We start from the raw sequence: 5,000 nt of genomic DNA, 5'->3' as shown, positions 1-5,000 counted from the left end.
AACAAAGTCGGGGGTCATGACGACGAGCAGAAACGGGGACACGTGCCAGAGGTGGTTTAGAAGTGTGGTACTAGCATTGAGAGAGAACTCGGCCGAATCCCTCTCGGCTCCGCAGTCCCACGTTGGCTACAGTGTTGCCAATCTGGCAACACTGTTGCCAATCTGGCAACACTGTAGCTGACTAGTTTGCCAGATTGCGCCAGATTTCCCGCCCAATCTGGCAACACTGGTCGGCTAGCGTCTCCATGTAGGCTGCCTGACTGTAGGCCTTTTTATGGACCCACGTTCCCGCAACGCAATGACCACGCAGACGCTTTGACACAGTCATGAACGCTTATGGTTCTGCTTCGGGTTTTAGCTAGCGGACCAATCAGCACCCTTGCTGCTGGGTCGCCTCAACGGACGGTTCGGATTTTTGGGAGGCGCACGTCAGGCCCTTGCCTTGGACGCAAGGTGAGTCCGCAAGGACGTAGGGGGTCCATAACCCCCTTACGTTGCTTGATCGTGGAACCATAAAAAACCCTTTAGGCGGTTGCTAAGGCGGGTAACCGTACTGTTTTAAATAGCCCTCGTGTTTCCCTGGGCGGCGGGCTCGTTTCCCAAAAGATCCGGAGTCAGGACGTAGCGCTGACGATTGGTTCGAAACTAGGCATTGCCATGACAACCCCTAATAGAACCGTTTTCATGGACGGAACAGAATGAAGGTTATTGTGGGGGCCGTGTGGATATTGTTAAAATGTGATCAGGATCACGGAAACGATCGGTGATGTGGTTTCAGCATGGAACAGGAGATAAAACACTCTCATAACCACGTTGTTTGAAGAAGTCCTCTCTGTTTTTCTTTCCCATCTGGTATTAATAAAGTACACCTTATCACAGCATCTCACTAGGAAGAATGTTAAAAATCCATCATGTTAAAATGTAATTTCGCTACGGGTTTTCATCAGGCAAACAGTAAAAATATCCCCTCAGCAAGACAACATACTTGTGAAAACCAACCGTGTCCACCCTGCCTGTGTGAAACGGATGAACCAATGAAAGGGCTCGCATCCAGCGCGACAGATGTACGGCCAGGTCTGGTCTTCCCCGGTCCTGTCTCAGCGCTCCAGGAAGGGGACCCTGAATCAGCCATGAAGACATTCTACATATAACGGACTTACTAACGACCGGGCATGGCTGTACGACCCGTACTGATGCGCAGGCTCCTGCCACGTCATGTCCACAGATTGTTCACCGTCGTGTCCGCAGGCAGAAGCAGCGGAACCCGAAGGATTTATAGATTGGCTGCGACCTCGTCCAGCTCATTCAATCAACAGCAGGCTCAAGCGGTTGGGAAAACATGCTTCTGGGGGCCTTTGAACACTGAGGAACATGTTGTAGAATCTGGATGCGACGCAGTAAACGTTGGTGGTGAGTGTCCTCCGCTAACCGGGTACAGATGGAGCAGGAAGCGGCTCAACGTTGAAAGACGGGGTTAATGGAGGAAGTTCATTGTTTGGGGAGAAGCACGGTTTTTTCGGCATTGTGCCGTTTCGAGGAAAAAGCTGTCAGGAGAGTCCTTGTGGGTGAACGTCAGCGGACGGATTTACAGCGAGAAGGAGGGGGATGTCTGCGATGATCACAACGCCGACGCACAAGAAGAAGAAGAACCACACGATGACGGGTCAGGGCCTTGTCTGAAGCGTTACAAACACTTTTATAAACGGCCGAACCACAGACAAGAGGAACCAGCGGATCTCGTTCGGCTCATTGTACGCCCGCACGTATTCCAAACAAAGTCCCGCGGTCGCAGCTCCAAACACAACGTTCCCAAACACGTTCCAGAGCCACAGCGGGGAGGAGGGGGGGGGGCGGGCGCTGGGCGGTTGACCACTCCTGGCCTGGACGACGTCTTGTTTATCCAGAAGCCCCCCCCCCCCCCCCCCCCCCGTCCCCCCCCCCCCCCCCCCCGGGGCCCCCCCCCAAACACATCGACCTGAATGACACTGTTGTCGTAGCGACGACTCCGCGCGGAACCCATCGGCCCACTTTATGTGCCCGGTGTTTATTTGATTTCACAACAAGCTCCTAGTGCGGCTGTTTTTACGGCCGTTCCAGCGGCTTCCAGTCCTACTCCACTGACCCTCCCAGCTCCTCGTGTTCCCCGTCAGAAAGGTGCCGTATAAATAAAGATTTACCGACTTCCTTGCAAACTGTAAGGAGAGGAGTGAAAAGGGGAGGGGGCTTCCGATTGGACGATACAGTCCCCCCCCCCCGATCCAAAATATACTTAAAGTAAAAAAATATATATATCTCTCATAGTTACATGTGACTTCCCACGTCGTCATGACAACCAGAACACCTCCACCTGGGGGCCCGTCTCCGTCCCCCCCGGGAACAACGAGGGGGGGGGGGGGGGGGGGGCCTTCTCCCGCCGCCCACGCAGCGTCGTCCCCGCTTCTGAATTAATTAAAGTTTCTCAGTGTCTCTCAAAACTCCCAAATCCCACGCTGAAGTCGGGGTACACCTTGGTACCCAGTGCACGCAATTCCTGACTGGGTCTCCCCCGGTTGCCACGGCGACTCGTCCCATAACCGGGTGGGGGGGACGTGTGCTCCGTGGCGGGCTGGTGGAGGCCAGGACGGGCCTCCCCGGGCCACGCCTTCTGGGGGCTCCTGGCATCTGGTGTTACTTAGTGACCTGCCCGGGACTCCTCCTCCTCCTCCTCTCCCCACTGCTGCTTCTCCTACTCCTCCAACACCTCCTCCTTTTCTTCCACCACCTCCTCCAGATTCCACAGCCCCTCTCCCTCCTCCTCCTCCTCTCCCTCCTCCTCCTCCTCCCCCCAGTAGAATGTAGCAGAGGTGAGCACCTCTTTACAGAATAGTGGAAACACGTGCAAACACACACACACACACACACACACACACACACACACACACACACACACACACACACACACACACACACACACACACACACACACACACACACACACACACACACACACACACACACACAAACACACACACACACACACACACACACACACACACACACACACACACACTTCTGTGGTCATGTGGTCCCCATGCTGCTCGGCAGGGGGGGGGGGGGGGGGGGGGGGGGGGGGCGCGTCATTACATATTTTCAGAATAATTTCAGAATAAAAGACCCCCATTCACACCATTACGAGAGGCCATTAGGATTAAGAGCGCCTGGGATGGTCTTTGGGAGTTCTGCTCCCCAGCTGGGAAGGGCCAGGAGCTGGGACCCACTGGGAGGGTGTGTGGCACTGGGTGCGTTGTCACTGAGACGTGTGTTGTTGTGTCCCTGTGTGCGCTCTCACGGTGAGCGTGTTGTTGTGTCCCTTTGTGTTGTGGTGGCACTAAGAGGGGGGACACTGTTTCCCTGTGTCTGTTGTGTTTGTTGTTGTGTCCCTTTGTGTGTTGTCACTTAAGAGTGTGTTGTTGGGTCACTTACAGTGTGTTGGTGTGCCCCTGTGTGTTGTGTGCGTCTATGTGTGTTGTTGTGCCACCGTGAGTGTGTTGTTGTGTCACTGAGAGTGCGTTGTCGTGTCCCTGATTGTGTTGTGTGTCACTGAGAGTGTGTTGCTGTGCCCCTCTGAGTGGTTTGTTGTGTCACTTTGAGTGTGTTGTCATGTCCCCGAAGTGTGTTGTTGGTTCCCTCGCTGAGAGTGTGTTGTTGTGTCACTGGGAGGGTGCTGTTGTGTGTTATTCTCCGTTTGTGTACAACCTGTGTTCTGGTCCAACAAACTGTTCTCAGCGAGTCCACAAACACAACACTACAGGGAGAGCCACACCCCTCGGCCTCACGCACACACAGTGTTGACGCTTAAGTCACTGTCCAGCGAGGGGCCCCAGCGAGGCCCCCAGCAAGGATGTGTTCACCCCCCCCCCCCCCCCCCACCCCAGTAGACCACCTCCCAGGTCGGGACTGTAGCATAATTAAGTACATAACTGCACTATAGTTACTCTACTATACTTGAGCACGTACTTTACTATACTTACTTTATTACACTTAACCTGTGCTTTATTATACTTAAATACATTACTCAACTTACTGTACTTAACTATACATTAACTATACTTAAGTACACTGTACTTTACTATACTGTACTCAAGTATAGTAAAGTACTTTACTATACTCAAGTACATGACCGTACTCTACTAAACTTGAGTACATTACCTTAATGTACAATCCCTATTACTTGAGACCTTTGGAGTCCGAGAGAGAAGAGATTTAGCTGAAATTAGAATTTCAGATTGTGCTTTGTGTGGTGACCCGTTGGGTACAGTTACAAAGACAACAACAACAACTAGATCGTCGAACGACCCGATAGGTACAGCTACAAAGAAAACAACAACAACAACTAGATCTGGACCCATTAGGTACAGTTACAAAGACAACAATAACTAGATCAGATAACGACCCGTTTACTATAGTTACAAAGAAAACATCAACAACAACAACTAGATCAGCTGCTGCTGAGAGGAGATTCAGACTTGGTTAAAACCCAAACTAATTGCTCTGCGGAATCCAAAGTGCATTTTAAATGTTTAAACCTTTTCCAAATCATGCGTCACGGCGACCCTGAAAGGCGGTTTGTGCTTTGAATGAATATTATGAAATAATATGTGAAGACAGTAATTGAGAGAATAGGAAATAGGAGAATATAAATAGAATATAACAGAATCAAAGCCAATGGCAAGAGAAAAACATCTAATACACATTTTTTACATTTGGACTCAGAAATAAACATGGGGTTGATTTTCTAAAATCGAAAACTACAAACGAAGTGAACTGAGAAGAGTGGAAACAAAGCTTAACACAGATCACTTCCATCGTCGTATTATTTACGTGCATTTAGACCACAACTATTCCCTCCATTCTGAGCCTTTTTCCTTCCCGTTATTCTCGAACATCTCTTTCTGTTATTCCGCCGACCCATGTCCAGCCAGAACAATGCTGCACATAGCGGAGTCCACACACACACACAC

General features: G+C 51.0%; 1 protein-coding gene across 1 annotated transcript in view; it reads right to left on the bottom strand.

Moving 5' to 3' along the window:
- The window catches only part of LOC115551169 (vitamin D3 receptor A), a 67,272-nt gene that overhangs the window by 61,061 nt on the left and 1,211 nt on the right, over window positions 1-5,000 (bottom strand). The gene's annotated exons all lie outside the window — the stretch shown is intronic.

This window comes from Gadus morhua, chromosome 1 (assembly GCF_902167405.1).
Source record: "Gadus morhua chromosome 1, gadMor3.0, whole genome shotgun sequence".
NCBI classification, from domain to species: domain Eukaryota; kingdom Metazoa; phylum Chordata; class Actinopteri; order Gadiformes; family Gadidae; genus Gadus; species Gadus morhua.
The sequence above is the reverse complement of the archived record's forward strand: the minus strand, read 5'-3'. Positions and strand labels throughout refer to the sequence as shown.